Below are 25,818 nucleotides of genomic sequence, written 5' to 3' on the forward strand. Positions count from 1 at the left end.
AGCTTGCTTAGTATGTCAGCATTTATTGGCTGAAAGTGTAAACTAAATTAGACCTAGCTAACATCTAAAGCGCCATACACCATGAGTGTGAAATATTGCTTATGCTTTTCTTGAGAGAGAGTGAAATTGCTGAATATGAAGTTTAACGTAGCAATGTATGATGACAGCAGTGATAATATGCATGATATTGTAAACTGTCTGAAAAGAAGTATCTTCGGCATGGTAGATATGTGTGCTCATGTAAATTTTGTTCTTAGAAATTTATGTTAATCAGGCAGATGTCGCTGGAAGAGGCCCTTACAAAAATTATTTCTCACAGCCTTAGTTATTAAACCCCTTATATCTTTCCCATCACAAAATGTCCAGTTCTAGCAAGATGTTGAAGTTGGGAGTGGTACGTGATTTATCTTTTCCTCAAGTATCCTCAAATAATGAAGGGTAATTAGTACTTACTGCATGTATACAGATATTTATCAGTACCTTAGTATATGACATTAAACACTACTCTTAGAAATAATATATACTCTACTAGCTATGGGGCTTCCCTGGTGCCTCAGTGGTAAAGATTTCACCTGCTAATGCCGAAGATATGGGTTTCATCCATGGGTCAGGAAGATCCCCTGGAGAAGGAAATGGCTACCCACTCCCAGAATTCTTGCTTGGAGAATCCTATGAACAGAGGAGCTTAGAGGGCTATAGTCCAAGAAGTCACAAAGAGTTGGACGTTACTTAACAAGTGAACAACAATGACGACAGCTATAGTCTATACTTATCTCATGATTTTTTTAATAAATTTCATATTCTATAAGTATTGAATAAACCATAATATTATTAACAGTCTTTAAAATCACATCAATGTGTTTCATTCTGAATGATGCTCCAGACCTCACTTAAGCTTTCTGTAATATGTGGAATATACACTCTATTAGCTTTTTTTTTTTTTTAGTTTAAGATGAATTCTGAAAAATATATTGATCTAAATATTTTGGATAGAGAATGGTGAACTAGTAAGTGTTAGTCCAATAAGTGTTTCCACCAAACATTTAACATAGAAATATGTATTTCATATTCAGTTCTGTTCAGTAGCTCAGTCGTGTCCGACTCATTGTGACCCCATGGACTGCAGCATGCCAGGTCTCCCTGTCCATCACCAACTCCTAGAGTTTACTCAGACTCATGCCCATCGACTAGCTGATGCCATCCAAACATCTCATCCTCTGCCATCCCCTTCTCCTCCCACCTTCAATCTTTCCCAGCATCAGGGTCTTTTCAAATTGAGTCAGTTCTTTGTATCAGGTGGCCAAAATATTGGAGTTTCAGCTTCAACATCAGTCATTCCAGTGAATATTCAGGACTGATTTCCTTTAGGAGGGACTAGTTGGATCTCCGTGCAGTCCAAGAGACTCTCAAGAGTGTTCTCCAACACCACAGTTCAAAAGCATCAATTCTTTGATGTTCAGCTTTCTTTATAATCCAACTCTCATATTATAAACTAAAAAATATTAACAACCCAAATTTGTTAATTGGAAATATAAATATAAAACATTTTCCAAATATTTTACTCATGTTATTCATTTTGATTTATTATTTATTTTCTTATAAATGAATGTTTGCTTTGCTAAATTGTTCTGAAAACTTAAATCTCTTTTAAGTCAAAACCCAAAAGATTTTGAATATTAAATTCCTATGATATTCTGAATAGTAGGTACAGCTATATGCTAGCAATGTTGATTTATATTTATTCCTTTGCACTTTAAATGTATAATTCATTCTCTTATTTATAGTTTTGTATTAAGATTGTATAAAAATATTAGATGTATGTGTGGACCTTAGTCATGTTATAGAATCCATGAGTCCAAATGCTGTAAAATCATATGAGAATGTTATAAATTATGCATAATACATAGAAATATATAATATCCTATATCAAGAGAATAGTGTAAGAGTATCTTGCTATTTTTTATTCAGCTCTTAATAAGAATATTTTAATACATATTTAATGCATGGATTTATCTCTGTGCGTTCTATTTTGTTCCATTTAATGCGAGGTCTAGATTGTATATGTTTTAAAATTTAAAAATTTTGTTATTATGAGAATTTTATGTTTAATAATTTTTAAATGACTATGCACAAGAAAAATGTATTGAATAAATGTTTTATGTTTTTACTATCTAAACATACTATTTTAATATATATACTTTAGTAGGAATTCAAGAAGTTTAATGAGAAACTTTAAAGAACCAGAATTTTTTATCCTTGTTTCTGGTGCTCTTAACAAAGTGGTTCTTCCCTCTGGAACTGAAAATATTATCTTAATAAATAATAATAATTTACCTTTTAAAGTATATCTTTATGAAATTTATTTCATGTTATTCCTATTATGTATGCAGCCTTGCAAAGAGGACTGATTATTATGTTAAAATTCATGGCCTCAAGGATCTCATCAACTCTAAGAAAATAAGTATAAAATCAACTGTATGATATTAAAAGTTTGCTGTCATAAAAATCTCAGATAATATTTTGGAAAAAAAATATTCCCATTTCTGACCTGAGATTTTCATGTCAGGAAAAAAGAAAGAAGCAATTGTAACTATCTCTCCTTAGTCTGTACATCAAGTTTAGAGCTTCCTCTTTGTATACAAGAGAACTCAAGTTTCTGCTCTTCACAATTCTAAGAATTGCTGTAGACCCTCAGGAGACAAAAAAGACCTCAGGAACTCAAGTAATCACAGTTCAAAAAGATATTTGAAAGAGATAAGATCCAATTTACATTTAAAAATCAGATTCATATATATTGTTGGAAAAAACTGGTCACATTATTCAATTGAAATAAAGTGTGATAATAAAGAGCTGTAAATTTTTCAAGTGAGTAAACATTAAACTTGTGTGTGTGTGAATGTGTGTGTGAGATTATGTCTATTTGTCTGTCTTCCCCTCATTATTTCTTCATGGATAAATGTTTGGCAATTTATAAATGACATACTCAAAAGTTTGTTTAACTGGAAACCCTGTTTATGAATTCTTTATTACTTACTATTTTAAATTAACTTTTATTGGAGTATATTTGCTTTACAATGTTTTGTTAGTTCCTGTTGTACAACAAAGTGAATTAGTCATATGTATATATATATATATATATATATATATATATATATCCACTCATTTTTAGATTCCCTTTCCATCTGGGTCACTGGACTTCCCTGGGCTACTGTGATATACAGTAGTTCTCATTAGTTGTCTGTTTTATATATAGTTATGTATACATGTCAATCCATTTTTGCCATTAGTTAGAGGTATAGCAAAAGCAAGTACTAAGTCAGCTCCATAAATTCATAAGTATATTAATGTTATAAAGTCAATGTAATGGAGAAGTAGAAGTATATGTGATTCAAACGTGTGTATATGTTTAATAAGGCATTGTGTATAAATTGTGTATTTCTATGCAAAGTATGTCTTGTTGTTCAGTCACTCAGTTGTGTCAAACTCTTTCCAACTCCATGAACTGCAGCATGCCAGGTTTCCCTGTCCTTCAACATCTCCCATTATTTGCTCACAAACATGTCCATTGAATTAGAGATGCCATCCAACCATCTCATCAATGAGTCGGCTCTTCCCATTAGATAGCCAGAGTACTGGAGTTTCAGCTTCAGCATCAGCCCTTCCAATGAATATTCAGGACTGACTTCCTTTAGGATTGACTGGTTTGATCTCCTTGCTGTCCAAGGGACCCTCAAGAGTCTTCTTCAATATCACAATTCGAAGCATCAATTCTTTGATGCTCAGCCTACTTTATGGTCCAACTCTCACATCTATACATGACTAATGGAAAAACAATAGCTTTGACTATATGGACCTTTGTTGTCAAAGTAATCTCTTTCCTTTTTAATATGTTGTCTAGGTTTGTTATAGCTTTTCTCCCAAGAAGCAAGTGTCCTTCAATTTCATGTGTAAATATGTAGATTAAAATAATTCTATTCAATTATTTATATTTCATTTTGTAATACCTTTAAAATGATGATAATTTATCTGTACACAGGGTATGTAGGTTTTTATTTTTGGTATGATTGTGTCTGTATCTGTTTTGAATAGCATTGGTTGGTAAATACTGTGTATGTATTTGCTGTCTTAAAACTAATCAATTATCTAAAATTTTCTTCCTGGGATTTTATAAAAATCATTTGATTCATTGCCTTTCTGATGGCCAATTATTCATGCCTTTGTTACTGAATTGATTTTCTGGACTCATTTTGGGGTCCTAGCCTGTGTTCACACTCCTTGTCTCAGCTAGGGAGTTTCTTTTTCAGCCCAGATTCTCACAGTCAGTAATGAAATTGATGGTAAAATGGAACTGCACAAGCTTTATTCAATGAGCAAAGGCTGGAGAAGTCAGAACTTAGTTTGCAAATCAACTTCCCAACCCAATTTAGGGAGAGACACACAGAGACACCACTAGTCAGTCCTAAAGGAAATCAATCCTGAATATTCATTGAAAGGATGGATGCTGAAGCTCCAGTACTTTGGCTACCTGATGCAAACATCCAGCTGATTGGAAAAGAGCCTGATGCTGGGAAATATTGAAAGCAACAGGAGAAGGGAGAGGCAGAGGATGAGATAGTTAGATAACAAGACTGACTCAGTGGACATGAATTTGAGCAAACTCACGGAGGTAGTGGAAGACAGAGAAGTTTATTGTACTGCAGTCCATGGACTAGCAAAGAGTCACACATGACTTAGTGACTGGACAACAATAACATCTACATATATAGGAAGGTCAGGGCAAAATGAAGGGAATTAGAGAATAGGAGGAATATTCATGAATTATCCAATAACAAGGGTGTGGTTTGGACCCAAAACTAGTGCAGTACTCCTTTTATCCCTTGTGAAGGCTTTTCAGGCTGTTGTCTTGGTATTTGTCAACTGTCACTGTTCTGGTGCCTGTATAATTTAGCTAACATTAATATTATGAGTGTATAATGAGGCCCAAAGGCTGCTGCTGCTGCTGCTAAGTCGCTTCAGTCGTGTCTGACTCTGTGCGACCCCATAGACGGCATGTCTGACTCTTGGCGACCCCATGGACTGCAGCCTACCAGGCTCCTCCATCCATGGGATTTTCCAGGTAAGAGTACTGGAGTGGGTTGCCATTAATATTACTAGTGTATAATGAGGCTCAAATGCTACTGGACGTTAAATCTTCTGCTTGGGCTAATTGGTTCTAACCAGTTCTTGCTTTTCTCTTTGCAGTGTCAACTGAAAAAGAAAAAGAAAAAACACAAGCTAAGATGAGAATTGTGTTTTACTTAGAGGACAAAACTGAGGACTTAAACCTGAGACACTGTATCTCTGATAGCTCAGAGAAACTGCTCCAAAGAGGTTAAGGGAGGAGACAGTATATATAAGAGATTTTGCAACAAAGTAGTCATAATATCAAAAAATTACCAGGCACCTCATTTTAAGGAATTATCACTATTCTGTATGTGGGAAGATGCAAGAGTATGCAAGTTGTAAGGCTCACTGAAAGCAAAGGAGAAAAGGAAATATATAAGCATCTGAATGGAGAGTCAAAGAATAGCAAGAAGAGATAAGAAAGCCTTCTTCAGTGATCAATGCAAAGAAATAGAGGAAAACAACAGAATCGGAAAGTCTAGAGATCTCTTCAAGAAAATTAGAGATACCAAGGGAACATTTCATGCAAAGATGGGCTCGATAAAGGACAGAAATGGTCTGGACCTAACAGAAGCAGAAGATATTAAGAAGAGGTGGCAAGAATACACGGAAGAACTGTACAAAAAAGATGTTCACGACCCAGATAATCATGATGATGTGATCACTAATCTAGAGACAGACATCTTGGAATGTGAAGTCAAGTGGGCCTTAGAAAGCATCACTATGAACAAAGCTAGTGGAGGTGATGGAATTCCAGTAGAGCTGTTTCAAATCCTGAAAGATGATGCTGTGAAAGTGCTGCATGCAATATGCCAGCAAATTTGGAAAACTCAGCAGTGGCCACAGGACTGGAAAAGGTCAGTTTTCATTCCAATTCCAAAGAAAGGCAATGCAAAAGAATGCTCAAACTACCACACAATTGCACTCATCCCACACACTAGTAAAGTAATGCTCAAAATTCTCCAAGCCAGACTTTAGCAATATGTGAACCGTGAACTCCCTGATGTTCAAGCTGGTTTTAGAAAAGACAGAGGAACCAGAGATCAAATTCCCAACATCTGCTGGATCATGGAAAAAGGAAGAGAGTTCCAGAAAAACATCTATTTCTGCTTTCTTGACTATGCCAAAGCCTGAGACTGGGTGGATCACAATAAACTGTGGAAAATTCTGAAAGAGATGAGAATACCAGACCACCTGACCTCCCTCTTGAGAAATCTGTATGCAGGTCAGGAAGCAACAGTCAGAACTGGACATGGAACAACAGACTGGTTCCAAATAGGAAAAGGAGTATGTCAAGGCTGTATATTATCACCCTGCTTATTTAACTTAGATGCAGAGTACATCGTGAGAAATGCTGGACTGGAAGAAAGACAAGCTGGAATCAAGATTGCTGGGAGAAATATCAATAACCTGAGATATGCAGATGACACCACCCTTATGGCAGAAAGTGAAGAGGAACTAAAAAGCCTCTTGATGAAAGTGAAAGAGGAGAGTGAAATGGTTGTCTTAAAGGTCAACATTCAGAAAACGAAAATCATGGCATCTGGTCCCATCACTTCATGGCAAATAGATGGGGAAACAGGGGAAACAGTGTCAGACTTTATTTTTTGGGGCTCCAAAATCACTGCAGATGGTGGCTGCAGCCAAGAAATTAAAAGATGCTTACTCCTTGGAAGAAAAGTTATGACCAACCTAGATAGTATATTCAAAAGCAGAGACATTACTTTGTGACTAAGGTCCATCTAGTCAAGGCTATGGTTTTTCCTGTGGTCATGTATGGATGTGAGAGTTGGACTGTGAAGAAGGCTGAGCACCGAAGAATTGATGCTTTTGAACTGTGGTGTTGGAGAAGACTCTTGTGAGTCCCTTGGACTGCAAGGAGATCCAACCAGTCCATCCTGAGGGAGATCAACCCTGGGATTTCTTTGGAAGGAATGATGCTAAAGCTGAAGCTCCAGTACTTTGGCCACCTCATGCAAAGAGTTGACTCACTGGAAAAGACTCTGATTCTGGGAGGGATTGGGGGGCAGGAGTAGAAGGGCATGACCCAGGATGAAATGGCTGGATGGCATCACCGACTCGATGGACATGAATCTGAGTGAACTCCCGGAGATGGTGATGGACAGGGAGGCCTGGCATGCTGTGATTCATGGGGTCGCAAAGAGTCGGACATGACTGAGCGACTGAACTGAACTGAAGGCTCACTGAAATCATTCATGAGATATGCACCTCATCTACCTAGGATCAATATCTTCTGATTTCTCATGCTGGGTCTCCTCAAGGCGCACCTTCAAGGGTGAACTGCAGCAATTGACTGCTTGATTGGCAAGTTGTTGTTCAATTGCTCAGTCATGTCTGACTATTCGTGACCCGATGGACTGTGGCACACCAGGCTTCCCTGTCCTTCAGCATCTCCTGGAGTCTGCTCAAACTCATGTCCATTGAGTCCGTGATGCTATCCAACCATCTCATCCTCTGTCTCCCCCTTCTCCTTCTGCTCTCAATCTTTCCCAGCATCAGGGTCTTTTCCAATTAGTTGGCTCTTCCTAATACATGGCCAAAGTATTGGAGCTTCAGCTTCAGCACAGTCTATCCTGAATTTCCTCAGAATTCACCATTAGATAGTTTTAACATGATGGCTTGATGGCTGCAGCATTCTTTGTGTGGAAGGCAACATTTTTTTTTTTTTCATTGACAGCAGCTTCCTTCTGAAGTTTAGATAAGACCAATTGGCTTCTGTTTGGAGCAGGGGCAGAGTTATGATTCTGGGGCAATAATCTTGGTAACAACCCACACATACACTATTCTAATTATTTTCTTCCTCTAAATCATTGTCCTGAAAAAGTTTTGATATATTTCAAATAAAGTGGTCATCTCTTATATTCAGAATCATAATATGGTCACACATTTGCCATTTACATTAATTTTAACTAACATGGAGAAGGCAATGGCACCCCACTCCAGTACTCTTGCCTGGAAAATCCCGTGGATGGAGGAGCCCGGTGGGCTGCAGTCCATGGGGTCGCTAAGAGTCGGACACGACTGAGTGACTTCACTTTCACTTTTCACTTTCATGCATTGGAGAAGGCAATGGCAACCCACTCCAGTGTTCTTGCCTGGAGAATCCCAGGGACAGAGGAGCCTCGTGGGCTGCCATCTATGGGGTCGTATAGAGTCGGACACGACTGAAGCGACTTAGCAGCAGCAGCATAACTAAAAATGTATCAATTTTTTGAAATAGAAACCTGGTATTAATAAATTTTATTCTTCACATTAAAAAATTGCATTTAATATATGCATGCTAAAATGAAGTATTCAACAATAGATTTCTTTCTAGAATTATTCCTAGCTTCAGTAAGGTATTTTTTTTTCAACTTTTCATATCCATAAATGTGTTATAGATAGTTGATTTTAAAGAATTAAAGGAAATTATATGATTGGAATTCTTAATATATCTATAGTATGTATATATACTATGTATATATTTGAATATATTCTCATTCAAAGAAGCACAACATGATAGAAAATGCAAACAGTGAACATATTTGTGAATCATTTCTGCAGATCCTAATAGAGTTTGGCATTTTATTAAACTGGAAGACAATAAAAATTTTATAGAAATATCACTATTTTCTTTATTAAGATTTTGGTTTTTTATCCCTAGAGGTAAAAAAGTAATAGCCAGTTGCTTCTGTCACCAGCAATTCTAGTCATATGATTATGCATATAGTAGTTGTGACACATTCATTTAGTATTGATTAGTCTATGAAATGTCATTCTGAAATGGAATTAATGATCTGGTAGTAGGATTTTCCTCAAAATGGAACATTTAGAGATATTGAAGAAATAGAAGCACAAGATATAAAGGCAGCTTATTTTTATTTACCATGGATAATTTGCATCATTTTTTATCTACAGTTTTATATGTAGAGTGATGAAAACCTCTTCAATTAAACATAAAAATACAATTATATGAAATCTTATATTTTCACATATTATCAACACAAACATTTTAATTACAAAGATATTTCAGTTAGTTCACTTCAGTTGTTCAGTCGTGTCCAACTCTTTGCGACCCCATGGACTGCAGCACACCAGGCTTCCCTGTCCATCACCAACTCCCAGAACTTACTCAAACTCATGTCCATCAGGTCAGTGATGCCATCCAACTACTCATCCTCTGTGGTCCCCTTCTCCCCCCACCTTCAATCTTTCCCAGTTTCAGGGTCTTTTTCAATGAGTCAGTTCTTCACATCAGGTGGCCAAAGTATTGGAGTTTCAGCTTCAGCATCAGTCCTTCCAATGAATATTAAGGACTGATTTCCTTTAGGATGGACTGGTTGGATCTCCTTGCAGACCAAGGGACTCTTAAGAGTGTTCTCCAATAACACAGTTCAAAAGCATCAATTCTTTGGCACTCAACTTTCTTTATAGTCCAACTTTCACATCCGTACATGACTACAGGAAAATACATAGTTTGACTACGTGGACCTTTGTTGGCAAAGTAATGTCTGTTTTTGAATATGCTGTCTAGGTTGGTCATAACTTTTCTTCCAAGGAGCAAACATCTCTTAATTTCATGGTTACAGTAACCATCTGCAGTGATTTTGGAGCCCCCCAAAATAAAGTCTGTCACTGTTTTCATTGCTTCCCCATCTATTTGCCATGAAGTATTGGGACCAAATGCCATGATCTTGGTTTTCTGAATGTTGAGTTTTAAGCCAACTTTTTCACTCTCCTCTTTCACATTCATCAAGAGGCTCTTTAGTTCTTTGCTTTCTGCCATAAGGGCGGTGTCATCTGCATATCTGAGGTTATTGATAGTTCTCCCAGCAATCTTGATTCCAGTTTATGCTTCATCCAGCCCAGCATTTCTCATGATGTACTCTACATATAAGTTAAATAAGCAAGTTGATAATATACAGCTTTGACCTAGTCCTTTCCTGATTTGGAACAAGTCTGTTGTTCCATGTCCAATTCTAACTTTTGCTTCCTGACCTACATGCAGCTTTCTCAGGAGGCAGGTCAGGCAGTCTGGTATTCCCATCTCTTGAAGAATTTTCCAGTTTGTTGTGATCCACACAATCAAAGGTTTTGGCGTAGTCAATAAAGCAGAAGTAGATGTTTTTCTGGAACTCTCTTGTTTTTTCGATGATCTACTGGATGTTGGCAATTCTATCTCTAGTTCCGCTGCCTTTTCTAAATCCAGCTTGAACATCTGGAATTTCACGTACTGTTGAAGCCTGGCTTGGATATGTAACAAATATAAACGAAGATATTTAACAGTAAGCCTTTTTATTTTACTGGATATTTTTGTGGGTGTCTTATCAATACCTTCAGTTTGAAATGGGAATAAAACATTTTACTTGCATATTATGTATGTAATATATACATACAACAAGAAATCAGAAGATTTTCACAATATTTCCAGAGCAAGACAAATTATTCAATATATTTATATCTACCTGGAATATGTGTATAGAGATTATGACAGTATATTGAATCAGATTTTTTTAAAAATCAACATAAGGTCATTAAAATACTATGCAGTAATCATTAAAATAACCAATATTACAATGATAAACAACTCATCAGTTTATATGTGTATTCAAATAACTTACCTGTAACATGTTATGCCCGAAATAAAACTTATCACGCATTTCTCCATTCAATTTCTATGTTATTGAATGAAAGATTAACCTTAAAAAGCTTCAGGGGATTTATTTTGCTGACAATTTGGTTGGCTACATAGTTGAAAAGTCTTCACGGTGAAAAATAAGACTATATTGTAAAAATTATCATTACTTTTGTTTTTAAAAGTTTTGCAAGCTCACAGAAAGCAACAGGAATTCCCAAAGAGAGAATAAAAACAATAAAAATAGGGGCAGAAAACAGATGGTTAGCAAAATCCGGGTTCACCATTGAGAGCAAACGCCCATCTGAGGCAGGTGCCAGATGTTAACAACCACATCAGAGGATGATAAATTTGGTTTTGAGTCACTATGCTTGGGGGGAATCAATTGAAATTGAAACCTAAAAATTAGGCTTTTATGGAAAAAATACGCTAAATAAAAGGGAGAGCTTTAAGACATAAAATTAACTTTTCAGAGAAATACATCAAGAATGAAATTGTTTTCTTCTACTTTTTAAAATGTTAGATAAGAAGACAATCATCACCTTTGCTGAGAACATCTATGATGAGAAGTTGTGTCACTCCAAATGTGTAGACACCTCATGAGCTATTCCTGTGGTGAAATACTATATAGCAATGAATATTAACAAATTGCTCCTCCACACAACAGCATGGCTTAAAGTGGTGGAAACAAACTTAAAAGAAGACAATATCAAAAGATTATGTTTCTAACCGCCAGTTTTATGACGTTTGAGAATGACAAATCACAACAATTCATTACAGAATGAAGAAAATTTGTCTTGAAGCAAGATAGAACAGAAAATAAGCCTAAAGTGGGTTTCTGGTATTCTGCTGGTTGCATAGAAAGTTTAATTTATGAAAATTCATCAACATATGAATTTTTGATCTGTATACATTTCAACATACATATTACTATTCTAGAAGTTCTTCTTTAAATAAAAAAGGAAGACTTCAATATGAAGTAGGGTCTAAGTGATCATATTTGTTATGGTATCCTAAGATCCACTGGTGATGGATATATTTTCACTAACGAAGTTATACTCTCCACCTTGTTCAACTACCTGCAGTGGTTTCAGTTCAAAATTTGCAATCAAGATTTATAATTAAACTCACAACACAAAACGAGCATCTCCCTACTTTAAGTTTTAAGAAAGAGTTCATGACAGGTGACAGTATAGCACACAAACCAACAGCATAAGTGTTGACACACTGAGGTACAAATTCCCATTGCTCATTTCCATTTTGATATATGATCATGATGACTACAGTTGAATATTTGCCCACACTATTCAGTGATGACTTACCAATTTTAAGCTGGTCATATATCCTGAGGCACCAGCTCACCTGATAACTGTCTTAATTTGATCAGACTTTTTTGTCCTCTTTTAAGGTGCATGGCTTAAGCATAGCCAGTTTCCTTGAAAATAGCTCCCTCTTGTGTTTCTATCTAAGTTAACAAGTCTTATCATATCCAAGTCTTTTCATACCCAAGGTGAGCCTCCAGAAATATTCTTTCTACATCCAATTCACACCAAATCCAGATTCCAAAGCCGCTAACAATCTCACTTCACTGGGATCAGTGATAGCTGAGTCATGAGAAGTGCTGAGGACCTGTGGTAATGGTTAAATTCAAGTAAATTATATGTACCCTCAAGAAATGAGTGTTCTGGGCAATGGTTCATTAATCATATCCAGTGATGTGTTCCAGGATATATTTCAATCAATATGCAAAAATAGCTTTGCAGAATTATAGTTTCTGAAGTTCCAGAAACAAATTATTACTGATTTTGAAATGTTACATCACCAATATTCACAATTTTGTACATTATGCTGATTCCTTCTATAGCCATTTTCATAAAGGTCCATCCATAATCATATGTGGCCTAAGAACAAAGCAGAGTCCGTTACAGGAGCACGCAGTAAAAATCCCTTGGCTTTGAACCCATGCAGTTGTCTAAAAAAGATTCCATCCTGGTTCATGGCCATATAGTGCACCAGATGCTCATTGCCTGTCATAGACCATACAGCCTAGCTCTAAGGTAGTAGTTCTTTTAAGATTATAAAAGAAACAATATGATAACACAACCAAGAAATGCTACAAATTTGATAAATTAAACTGCTTTAATAAAAAGATTCATCAAGAAATGCTCACTGATGTCTTTCTCCAAATGATTCAAGTGGCCTGAGGGTAAATCTTTGAATTTGGCTTCAGTTGCATTCTCCTTTGCAGTGAAAAGATATCTTGAGCTTCTTCCAACTTTGACCATAAGTCAGCCCTACAGCTAACAGAAATGGCAAAGAAAAACAGTATTATGCTTTTGGAAGCTAAGTTAGATAAGGAATAATAATTTCCTTCCCTAGTTTTCTCATCCATCTATAAACCGCCTTTCAATTAACCACAGATTCTTCCTAGCACTGCCCCAAAGTACCACCTTTGAACCTAAACTTTGAATCCCTGATACTGAAACCAAAAACCCACAGGAATAGCTTTGCCATAGTTTCTGTTTTACACATTTCCAGGAAGTAGGAACATGTTTCAAAATATAATAGATTTATGAGAACAAACCAAGTTTATCAGTTTTGTTATCAGTACTTTCTAATTTTCTAAGATGTATATGTGTACTTTTTATTTAACTATATTTTACAAAAGCTTTATAATTACAAAAAGGCAACATGAAATAGTATGAGTTTGCATATACTCCATACTCGGATTATCCTAACACCTTACATTAGACTAGTCCATATGATACCATTAACTAATATTGATATATAATTATTATTAACTAAAATTCATTATTTATTTAGGTTGACTTAGTTTTTTCTTAATTTTCTTTTTTAATTCCAAGATCCCAAATTGAATTTAGTGGTCCTGTCTCTCTAGGATCCTCTCAGTTATAATGGTGACAAATGTTTTCCTTGACCTTGGCAGTTTTCAAGAAATCTGGTCAGGTATTTTGTAGCGTGAGCATGAGTTGGAATTTGTTGATGTTTATCTCATGATAGACTGCAGTTTTGGATTTTACAGAGGATAACCACAGAAGAAAAGCATTATTGTTAACACATTATATCAAGAGTACATATTATAAACATGGCTTAACACCTCTGATGTTAATGTGGAGTTTATCAGGTTTCTTCACTGTTGAATTAATCTTGTTGGCCTCCTCCATTATTTACACTAGGCTTCCCAGGTGGTGCTAGTGGCAAAGAATTTGCCTGCCAATCTTGGAGATGTGGGTTTGATCCTTGGGTTGGGAAGATACCTCGGAGTAGGAAATGGCAACACACTCCAATATTTTTGCCTGAAAAAAATCCCATGGACAGAGGAGCCTGGTGTACTATAGTCCATGGGGTCACAAAGAGTTGGACATGACTGAGTGACTGAGCACATCCTCTCCATACTATACTTTTCATGGCAAAGTAATTTTCACACTCTACAATTAAGGAGTTGTTTCAGCTCCATGAAAATGAAGAATATACCTACATTATTTGGAATTGTCTATATGGGAAATTGTTTATTATCCACCATTTATTTATTAACCATTTACTTATAACACGAAAGACACCTGGATATATATATATATACTATATTAAGGTTTAAATGCAACATTATTTTATTTTTTGGCTCAAAATTTCTAGTTTTAATTGTTTGGAACTCTCTATGTTGGCTTATATATCCCTTTGATGTACTGCCAACACTTTTTCTTTTCCACTTATATGAGGTTTCATACTTTGGCAATGCAAGATGCTCCAAACACACTTGTTTTCTCACCCAGTCCTAGAATCAATCATTTCTCCAAGGGCATGCCTGATTTCTTTTGTTGGTAAATGATACTAGAAACTGGGATCTTTATCTAAGTGGGCTCATTGATCCTGGGGTTTCACTGTCTCTAGATTTTCTCAGCAGATAACACAAGGGAATACATATCTATGTACTAACAAATATACATATACACTCCCTCCTTATATTTATCTTCACAGGTATATGCATTATTGCAATCATTTTTCTAATACCTTGCTGGAACTTTTGTCTATGCTACTGACAGCTATTGCTCTGCAGGGTCCTCCCCCCACCACACACACCTATAATGTCTTTATTTTAAAAATTGTCAAAGTGGAGAAAATGCCATAGATAAAACACTGTATAAGGTGTTCTCTGAATGGGATACTTATGCTAGGAATACACATATGTGTATGAGTATGACTGGCCTGGGTGTGATTCCTTGACTGGAGCTCCTAGAAACTGCAATGTACTGGTGCAGGGAGGACAAATTATCTCCCTCCCTCAGCCTTGGAAAGACCATCAGGCAAAAATCTTATAATGGCCTATGGTCAGATTTGAAAGATAAAGGATTTGGATTTGGGGTTAGAACTAGACTCAACTCTTGATCCTTCAAAACCTGAGTGAGTAACAGGTTATCTATCCATTATGTACTTAAATGACCACAACATTAAGAGGCTGTGAGAATAACTAGTTAATTGGAGGCAACAGCAGGTCAAGATTATAGCAGATACTATTCCAAACAGGATGACAATCTGTCCAGAGGACTGAATGTAGTCAAGAACTTACCTGAAGTTGTTTCCCAACTTAAGCTGTTTGAAGTGTGATTTCCAGCCTCTCTTGCCAAAAAATTAAAAAAAAAAAAAGTGGTTTTCTGCTAATTAATTGAGCAGACATTTAATATTTTACAAACCTTTTGAGCTGTGGAACTTAATATTTCAATACTTGACAATTTGTTTTATTATGTAATTTATAAAATGGTGATGTGTATAAGATTAGCTCAACCATATATTTATACTGTTGAGGAACATGTGATTATAGTTCTGTGGGAGAGATAATTTGTCAGTGTTCACCAGCTTGTAAAAATCTAGTAATCTAGTGCAAGAGCTTAATCATGAAATGATGATGAAATGCAAAAAAAGAAAAAAAAAAGAAGAAGAACTTCAATTATTACCAAACCAGGAAAAGATGTCCCAGAGGCCAATAGGGTCCTTTCTAGAAGATCCAGGAGGTCTTCTGATCTAGACTCATAGAGGCTACTTTGTCATTTTTGTTGATCTAGATGAACTCTATGAGTTGGCAATTGAATAAGCTGTTTGAGAAACATTTGTTGAAAATCCTAGGGAATTATCACTCAGTTTCTCACCAATAAGGATCTCATCATTGCATGCTTTGTGGTAAGTGGCTTCAGTTGTGTTCAAGTCTTTGAGACCCTATGTACTGTACCCTGCCAGGCTCCTCTACCGTGGAATATTTCAATCAAGTATACTGGAGTGTGTTGCCATTTTCTCCTCCAGGGGATCTTCCTGACCCAGGGATGGGACCCTAGTCTCATTTCTCCTGCATTGGCTGGTACCACTAGCACCACCTGGAAAGGCCCATCTCATCTTTCAGTTCAGTTCAGTTCAGTCGCTCAATCGTGTCCGACTCTTTGAGACCCCCTGAATCGCAACACGCCAGGCCTCCCTGTCCATCACCAACTCCCCGAGTTCAATCAAATTCATCTCCATCGACTCCATGATGCCATCCAGCCAACTCATTTTCGGTCATCCCCTGCTCCTCCTGCTCCCATCACTCCCAACATCAGAGTCTTTTCCAATGAGTGGACTCTTCCCATGAGGTGGCCAAAGTACTGAAGATTCAGCTTTAGAATCATTCCTTCCAAAGAAATCCCAGGGCTGATCTAGTTCAGAATGGACTGGTTGGATCTCCTTGCAGTCCAAGGGACTCTCAAGAGTCTTCTCCAACACCACAGTTCAAAAGCATCAATTCTTCGGTGCTCAGCCTTCTTCACAGTCCAACTCTCACATCCATACATGACCACTGGGAAAACAATAGCCTTGACTAGACAGACGTTAGTAGGCAAAGTAATGTCTCTGCTTTTGAATATGCTATCTAGGTTGGTCATAACTTTTCTTCCAAGGAGTAAGCGTCTTTTAATTTCTTGGCTGCAGCCACCATCTGCAGTGATTTTGGAGCCCCCAAAAATAAAGTCTGCTACTGTTTCCACTGTTTCCCCATCTATTTGCCATGAAGTGATGGGACCAGATGCCATGATCTTCGTATTCTGAATGTTGACCTTTAAGACAACCATTTCACTCTCCTCTTTCACTTTCATCAAGAGGCTTTTTAGTTCCTCTTCACTTTCTGCCATAAGGGTGGTGTCATCTGCATATCTGAGGTTATTGATATTTCTCCCGGCAATCTTGATTCCAGCTTGTCTTTCTTCCAGTCCAGCATTTCTCATGATGTACTCTGCATCTAAGTTAAATAAGCAGGATGACAATATACAGCCTTAACATACTCCTTTTCCTATTTGGAACCAATCTGTTGTTCCATGTCCAGTTCTAACTGTTGCTTCCTGATCTGCATACAGATATCGAAAGAGGGAGGTCAGGTGGTCTGGTATTCCCATCTCTTTCAGAATTTTCCACAATTTATTGTGATCCACACAGTCAAAGGATTTGGCATAGTCAATAAAGCAGAAATAGATGTTTTTCTGGAACTCTCGCTTTTTCCATGATCCAGCGGATGTTGGCAATTTGATCTCTGGTTCCTCTGCCTTTTCTAAAACCAGCTTGAACATCAAAGAGTTCACAGTTCACGTATTGCTGAAGCCTGGCTTGGAGAATTTTGAGCATTACTTTACTAGCATGTGAGACGAGTGCAATTGTGTGGTAGTTTGAGCATTCTTTGGCATTGCCTTTCTTTGGGATTGGAATGAAAACTGACCTTTTCCAGTTCTGTGGCCACTGCTGAGTTTTCCAAATTTGCTGGCATATTGAGTGCAGCACTTTCACAGCATCATGTTTCAGGATTTGAAATAGCTCTACTGGAATTCCATCACCTCCACTAGCTTTGTTCGTAGTGATGCTTTCTAAGGCCCGCTTGACTTCACATGCCAGGATGTCTGGCCCTAGATGAGTGATCACACCATAGTGATGATCTGGGTCATGAACATCTTTTTTGTACAGTTTTTCTGTGTATTCTTGCCACCTCTTCTTAATATCTTCTGCTTCTGTTAGGTCCATACCATTTCTATCCTTTATCGAGCCCATCTTTGCATGAAATGTTCCCTTGGTATCTCTAATTTTTTTGAAGAGATCTAGTCTTTCCCATTCTGTTCTTTTCCTCTATTTCTTTGCATTGATTGCTGAAGAAGGCTTTCTTATCTCTTCTTGCTATTCTCTGGAACTCTGCATGCAGATGCTTATATCTTTCCTTTTCTCCTTCACTTTTCGGTTCTCTTCTTTTCACAGCTATTTGTAAGGCCTCCTCAGAAAGCCATTTTGCTTTTTTGCATTTCTTTTCCATGGGGATGGTCTTGATCCCTGACTCCTGTACAATGTCACGAACCTCATTCCATAGTTCATCAGGCATGCTATTTATCAGATCTAGACCATTAAATCTATTTCTCACTTCCACTGTATAATCATGAGGGATTTGATTTAGGCCATACCTGAATGGTCTAGGGTTTTCCCTACTTTCTTCAATTTAAGTCTGAATTTGGTAACAAGGAGTTCATGATCTGAGCCACGGTCAGCTTCTTGTCTTGTTTTTGTTGACTGTATAGAGCTTCTCCAACTTTGGCTGCAAAGAATATAATCAATCTGATTTTGGTGTTGACCATCTGGTGATGTCCATGTGTAGAGTCTTCTCTTGTGTTGTTGGAAGAGGGTGTTTGCTATGACCCGTGCATTTTCTTGGCAAAACTCTGTTAGTCTTTGCCCTGCTTCATTCTGCATTCCAAGGCCAAATTTGCCTGTTACTCCAGGTGTTTCTTGACTTTCTACTTTTGCATCCCAGTCCCCTATAATGAAAAGGACATCTTTTTTGAGTGTTAGTTCTAAAAGGTCTTGTAGGTCTTCATAGAACCATTCAACTTCAGCTTCTTCAGCATTACTGGTTGGGGCATAGACTTGGATCACCGTGATATTGAATGGTTTGCCTTGGAGATGAACAGAGATCATTCTGTTGTTTTTGAGATTGCATCCAAGTACTGAATTTCGGACTCTTTTGTTGACCATGATGGCTACTCCATTTCTTCTGAGGGATTCCTGCCCGCAGTAGTAGATATAGTGGTCATTTGTAAATTATAGGAGTAGGTCTTGTGAGGTCTTTACAACCTCCAGACTTTCTTTGGATTCTTTGGAGAGTATATAACTTCTTTGTTAACACTAACAAGTGGGTACTCTTTCTGCCCCCTTCTGATGCCTATGTCAGAAGCTTTCTCTATCTCCTTTTATACTTTAATAAAACTTTATTACACACAAAAATAAATAATGTTTTTTTTTTTTTTGCCTGTGTCACTGGTTGTAATTAATTGCATTTAGGTTGACATAATCAATGATAAAGATTAAGTTTATACCTGTTTTTAATTATGAAACTATGGTAACACATTTGCAAGTGTGGAGACTTGGAAAATACAGGATAAAGCTACATATAGCCTCACTATATTATAATTATTTTAAGTATATATATTAAGATTTTTAGTTGATGTTTCTATATCAAACTCTCAAAAATTAATAGAATGAATAGACAGAAATGTAGAAGGATATAGTAGGCCTGAAAAGCACTATGAATCAATTCAACATAATTAAGATTTATACAATTTTCACATAACAGCTTGATCCAAATTCTATTCAAGTTACCATAGACTATAAACCAAGGGACTCTGGAACATAGCCAGGGATATAAAATAAGGTGCAAAAATTTAGTGGTCTAAAGGTGTTGAAATCATATAGATTCTCTTCTTTTATTGCTGTGTAATTATATTAGAATTTAATATCAAAAGATTTGAAAATAGCCCACATCTTTTCAAGTTCAATGTGACATTTGTCAAGAGAGATCTTTGACTTAGTCATTGAAAACCAATAAAGTGAAAAGAGTGAAAAAACTCACAGGGAAATTGCAGAGAAGAAAACATTTATATGAGAAATTAACATCAAAATGAGAAATTATCAATGATAAGTTTACAACCCCATGTATTGGACATTAAATGTCCACTTTTAAATTATGACTGCATCTAAGAAGCCATAACAAGAAAAATCAGAAAAGATTTGTTTTTTTTTTTTTCTTTTTTCTTTTTATTTATTTATTATTATTTTTTAATTGTTATTTTTACTTTATTTTACTTTACAATACTGTATTGGTTTTGCCATACATTGACATGAACCCACCACGGGTGTACATGAGTTCCCAATCCTGAACCCCCCTCCCACCTCCCACCCCATATCATCTCTCTGGATCATCCCCGTGCACCAGCCCAAAGCATCCTATATCCTGTATCGAACATAGATTGGCAATTCTTATCTTACATGATAGTATACATGTTTCAGTGCCATTCTCCCAAATCATCCCACCCTCTCCCTCTCCCTCAGAGTCCAAAAGTCCGTTCTATACATCTGTGTCTCTTTTGCTGTCTCGCATACAGGGTTATCATTACCATCTTTCTAAATTCCATATATATGTATTAGTATACTGTATTTACTGTATTGGTGTTTTTCTTTCTGGCTTACTTCACTCTGTATAATCGGCTCCAGTTTCATCCATCTCATTAGAACTGATTCAAATGTATTCTTTAAATGGCTGAGTAATACTCCATTGTGTATATGTACCACAGTTTTCTTATCCATTCATCTGCTGATGGACATCTAGGTTGTTTCCATGTCCTGGCTATTATAAACAGTGCTGAAATGAACATTGGGGTACATGTGTCTCTTTCAATTCTGGTTTCCTCAGTGTGTATGCCCAGCAGTGGGATTGCTGGGTCATATGGCAGTTCTATTTGCAATTTTTTTAAGGAATTTCCACACTGTTCTTCATAGTGGCTGTACTAGTTTGCATTCCCACCAACAGTGCAAGAGGGTTCCCTTTTCTTCACACCCTCTCCAGCATTTATTGCTTGCAGACTTTTGGATCGCAGCCATTCTGATTTGTGTGAAATGGTACCTCATTGTGGTATTGATTTGCATTTCTCTGAAAACGAGTGATGTTGAACATCTTTTCATGTGTTTGTTAGCCATCTGTATGTCTTCTTTGGAGAAATGTCTATTTAGTTCTTGGGCCCATTTTTTGATTGGGTCATTTATTTTTCTGGAATTGAGCTGCATAAATTGCTTGTATATTTTTGAGATTAGTTGTTTGTCAGTTGCTTCATTTGCTATTATTTTCTCCCATTCTGAAGGCTGTCTTTTCACCTTACTTATAATTTCCTTTGTTGTGCAGAAGCTTTTAATTTTAATTAGATCCTATTTGTTTAATTTGCTTTTATTTCTAGTATTCTGGGAGTTGGATCATAGAGGATCCTGCTGTGATTTATGTTGGAGAGTGTTTTGCCTATGTTCTCCTCTAGGAGTTTTATAGTTTCTGGTCTTACATTTAGATCTTTAATCCATTTTGAATTTATTTTTGTGTGTGGTGCTAGAAAGTGATCTAGTTTCCTTCTTTTACAAGTGGTTGACCAGTTTTCCCAGCACCACTTGTTAAAGAGATTGTCTCTACTCCATTGTATATTCTTGCCTCCTTTGTCGAAGATAAGGTGTCCATAGGTGTGTGGAATTATCTCTGGGCTTTCTATTTTGTTCCATTGATCTATATTTCTGTCTTTGTGCCAGTACCATACTGTCTTGATGACTGTGGCTTCGTAGTAGAGCCTGAGGTCAGGCAGGTTGATTCCTCCAGTTCCATTCTTCTTTCTCAAGATTGCTTTGGCTATTTGAGGTTTTTGTATTTCCATACAAATCTTGAAATTATTTATTCTAGTTCTGTGAAAAATACTGCTGATAGCTTGATAAGGATTGCATTGAATCTGTAGATTGCTTTGGGTAGTATACTCATTTTCACTATATTGATTCTTCCAATCCATGAACATGGTATATTTCTCCATCTATTAGTGTCCTCTTTGATTTCTTTCATCAGTGTTTTATAGTTTTCTATATATAGGTCTTTAGTTTCTTTAGGTAGATATATTCCTAGTATTTTATTCTTTTCGTTGCAATGGTGAATGGAATTGTTTCCTTAATTTCTTTTTCTACTTTCTCATTATTAGTGTATAGGAATGCAAGGGATTTCTGTGTGTTGATTTTATATCCTACAGCTTTACTACATTCATTGATTAGCTATAGTAATTTTCTGGTGGAGTCTTTAGGGTTTTCTATGTAGAGGATCATGTCATCTGCAAACAGTGAGAGTTTTACTTCTTCTTTCCCAATTTGGATTCCTTTTATTTCTTTTTCTGCTCTGATTGCTGTGGCCAAAACTTCCAGAACTATGTTGAATAGTAGCAGTGAATGTGGGCACCCTTGTCTTGTTCCTGACTTTAGGGGAAATGCTTTCAATTTTTCACCATTGAGGATAATGTTTGCTGTGGGTTTGTCATATATAGCTTTTATTATGTTGAGGTATGTTCCTTCTATTCCTGCTTTCTGGAGAGTTTTTATCATAAATGGATGTTGAATTTTGTCAAAGGCCTTCTCTGCATCTATTGAGATAATCATATGGCTTTTATTTTTCAATTTGTTAATGTGGTGAATTACATTGATTGTTTTGCAGATATTGAAGAATCCTTGCATCCCTGGGATAAAGCCCCCTTGGTCATGGTGTATGATCTTTTTAATGTGTTGCTGGATTCTGTTTGCTAGAATTTTGCTAAGGATTTTTGCATCTATGTTCATTAGTGATATCGGCCTGTAGTTTTCTTTCCTTGTGGCATCTTTGTCAGGTTTTGGTATTAGGGTGATGGTGGCCTCATAGAATGAGTTTGGAAGTTTCCCTTCCTCTGCAATTTTCTGGAAGAGTTTGAGTAGGATAGGTGTTAGCTCTTCTCGAAATTTTTGGTAGAATTCATCTGTGAAGCCGTCTGGACCTGGGCTTTTGTTTGCTGGAAGATTTCTGATTACAGTTTCAATTTCTGTGCTTGTGATGGGTTTGTTACGATTTTCCATTTCTTCCTGGTTCAGTTTTGGAAAGTTGTACTTTTCTAAGAATTTGTCCATTTCTTCCACGTTGTCCATTTTATTGGCATATAATTGCTGATAGTAGTCTCTTATGATCCTTTGTATTTCTGTGTTGTCTGTTGTGATCTCTCCATTTTCATTTCTAATTTTATTGTCTTGATTTTTCTCTGTTTCTTGATGAGTCTGGCTAATGGTTTGTCAATTTTATTTATCCTTTCAAAGAACCAGCTTTTTGCTTTGCTGATTTTTGCTATGGTCTCTTTTATTTCTTTTGCATTTATTTCTGCCCTAATTTTTAAGATTTCTTTCCTTCTACTAACTCAGGGGTTCCTCACTTCTTCCTTTTCTAGTTGCTTTAGGTGTAGAGTTAGGTTATTTATTTGACTTTTTTCTTGTTTCTTGAGGTATGCCTGTATTGCTATGAATTTCCTCTTAGCACTGCTTTTATAGTGTCCCACAGATTTTGGGTTGTTATGTTTTCATTTTCACTTTTTTCTATTCATATTTTGATTTCTTTTTTGATTTCTTCTGTGATTTGTTGGTTATTCATAAGCGTGTTTTTCAGCCTCCATATGTTGGAATTTTTAATAGTTTTTCTCCTGTAATTGAAATCTAATCTTAATGCATTATGGTCAGAAAAGATGTTTGAAATGATTTCGATTTTTTTGAATTTATCAAGGTTAGATTTATGGCCCAGGATGTGATCTATCCTGGAGAAGGTTCCGTGCTTACTTGGTGAAATGTCCTATAGATATCAATTAGGTCTAACTGGTCTATTGTATCATTTAAAGTTTACATTTCTTTGTTAATTTTCTGTTTAGTTGATCTGTCCATAGGTGTGAGCGGGGTATTAAAGTCTCCCACTATTATTGTATTACTGTTAATTTCCCCTTTCATAGTTGTTAGCATTTGTCTTACATATTGCAGTGCTCCTATGTTGGGTGCATATATATTTATAATTGTTATATCTTCTTCTTGGATTGATCCTTTGATCATTATGTAGTGGCCTTCTTTGTCTCTTTTCACAGCCTTTGTTTTAAAGTCTATTTTATCTGATATGAGTATTGCTACTCCTGCTTTCTTTTGGTCTCTACTTGCATGGAATATATTTTTCCAGCCCTTCACTTTCAGTCTGTATGTGTCCCTTGTTTTGAGGTGGGTCTCTTGTAGGCAGCATATATAGGGGTCTTGTTTTTGTATCCATTCAGCCAGTCTTTGCCTTTTGGTTGGGGCATTCAACCCATTTACGTTTAAGGTAATTATTGATAAGTATGATCCCGTTGCCATTTACTTTATTGTTTTGGGTTCGGGTTTATACGTCCTTTTTGTGTTTCCTGTCTGGAGAATATCCTTTAGCATTTGTTGGAGAGCTGGTTTGGTGGTGCTTTTGCTTGTCTGTAAAGCTTTTGATTTCTCCTTCATATTTGAATGAGATCCTTGCTGGGTACAGTAATCTGGGCTGTAGTTATTTTCTTTCATCACTTTAAGTATGTCTTTCCATTCCCTGCTGGCCTGAAGAGTTTCTATTGAAAAATCTGCAGTTATTCTTATGGGAATCCCCTTGTGTGTTATTTGTTTTTTTTCCTTGCTGCTTTTAATATTTGTTCTCTGTGTTTGATCTTTGTTAATTTGATTAATATGTGTCTTGGGGTGTTCCGCCTTGGGTTTATCCTGTTTGGAACTCTCTGAGTTTCTTGGACTTGGGTGATTATTTCCTTCCCCATTTTAGGGAAGTTTTCAACTATTATCTCCTCAAGTATTTTTTCATGGTCTTTCTTTTTGTCTTCTTCAGGGACTCCTATAATTCGAATGTTGGAGCATTTCATATTGTCCTGGAGGTCTCTGAGATTGTCCTCATTTCTTTTAATTCGTTTTTCTTTCTTCCTCTCTGATTCATTTATTTCTACCATTCTATCTTCAATTTCACTAATCTTATCTTCTGCCTCCGTTATTCTACTATTTGTTGCCTCCAGAGTGTTTCTGATCTCATTTATTGCATTATTCATTATATATTGACTCTTTTTTATTTTTTCTAGGTCCTTGTTAAACCTTTCTTGCATCTTCTCAATCTTTGTCTCCAGGCTATTTATCTGTGATTCCATTTTGATTTCAAGATTTTGGATCATTTTCACTATCAATATTCAGAATTCTTTATCAGGTAGATTCCCTATCTCTTCCTCTTTTGTTTGGTTTGGTGGGCATTTCTCCTGTTCCTTTACCTGCTGGGTATTGCTCTGTCTCTTCATCTTGGTTATATTGTTGCATTTGGTTTGGCCTTTCTATATTCTGGGAATTTGTGGAGTTATCTTTATTATGGAGTTTCCTCACTGTGGGTGGGGTTGTATCAGTTGTTTATCAAGGTTTCTTGGTTAGGGAGGTTTGTTTTGGAGTTCTGGTGGGTGGAGCTGGATTTCTTCTCTCTGGAGTGCAATGAAGTGACCAGTAATGGGTTGAAAGTGAAAGTGAAGTCGCTCAGTCATGTCTGACTCTTTGCGACCCCATGGACTGTAACCTATCAGGCTCCTCCATCCATGGGATTTTCCAGGCAAGAATGCTGGAGTGGATTGCCATTTCCTTCTCCAGGGGATCTTCCCAACCCAGGAATTGAACCCGGTCTCCTGCATTGCAGGCGGATGCTTTACCATCTGAGCCACCTATGAGATGTCAATGGTTTTGGAGTAACTTTGAGCTGCCTGTATATTGAATTCAGGGGTGTGTTCCTGTGTTGCTGGAGAATTTGCATGGTATGTCTTGCTCTGGAACTTGTTGGCCCTTGGGTGGTGCTTGGTTTCAGTGTTGGTAATGGAGGCATTTGACAAGCTCCTGTCGATTAATGTTCCCTGGATTCAGGAGTTCTCTGATATTCTCAGGATTTGGACTTAAGCCTCCTGCTTCTGGTTTTCAGTTTTATTTTTACTGTAGCCTCAAGACTTCTCTATCTATACAGCACTGATGATAAAACATCTAGGTTAAAGATGAAAAGTTTCTCCACATTGAGGGACACCCAGAGAGGTTCACTGAGTTACATGGAGAAGAGAAGAGGGAGG

The sequence above is a fragment of the Oryx dammah genome, unplaced genomic scaffold (assembly GCF_014754425.2).
Source record: "Oryx dammah isolate SB20612 unplaced genomic scaffold, SCBI_Odam_1.1 HiC_scaffold_20, whole genome shotgun sequence".
NCBI lineage: Eukaryota > Metazoa > Chordata > Mammalia > Artiodactyla > Bovidae > Oryx > Oryx dammah.